General features: G+C 34.2%; 1 protein-coding gene across 5 annotated transcripts in view; it reads right to left on the bottom strand.

The window, feature by feature from the left end:
• LOC132187773 (beta-glucosidase 11-like) overlaps positions 1 to 597 on the bottom strand; it is a 14,446-nt gene that overhangs the window by 13,279 nt on the left and 570 nt on the right. The gene's annotated exons all lie outside the window — the stretch shown is intronic.

Below are 597 nucleotides of genomic sequence, written 5' to 3'. Positions count from 1 at the left end.
TTTTAGAATAACTGGCAATTTAACAGTCAAGACCCAGTCCAGACAACACTTGGGCCCGATTGGGACTCATGGGACCCAACCAGGTCACCGCCGGGACCCAGTCGGGAAATTATCATAATTTAAAGTTTATATATATATATATATATTATGATTTTTCGTACATCAGCTTTCAAGAAAACGTTTTTCGCTGAAAGCATTTTCTAACAGAAAATATATTAGGTTGAAACAAGCAGAACATAAAAGGCTATATTTGAATATTATATGCATGGGTGGAAGAAGGGGGAGTAAATGGCCTGCCCCCAAAGATTTTGCAAACAAGTTATTTTAAATTATATCCGGCTCTTCCTAAATAAATATCTTGGTTTCGTTCCTAATTGTATACGCATGATCCCATTTATTTTATAAAAGAGATAGCTATAAAAAAATATGAGATAACTATAAAAAAATACTAGCATATGAGGCACAGTGAAAGGGCTCTATAATGCAAGGGAGTTGATTGTCACTTTTCTAAAGTTTGTAGTGATTACAAATGAAATGTAAGTTGGAGGGGCTAAGTGCAGTTTTTCCAATAAAATAAAATGTCATACTTTGTTTTGC

The sequence above is a fragment of the Corylus avellana genome, chromosome ca7 (genome assembly GCF_901000735.1).
Source record: "Corylus avellana chromosome ca7, CavTom2PMs-1.0".
NCBI classification, from domain to species: domain Eukaryota; kingdom Viridiplantae; phylum Streptophyta; class Magnoliopsida; order Fagales; family Betulaceae; genus Corylus; species Corylus avellana.
This window is presented reverse-complemented; position numbering and strand designations above follow the sequence as displayed.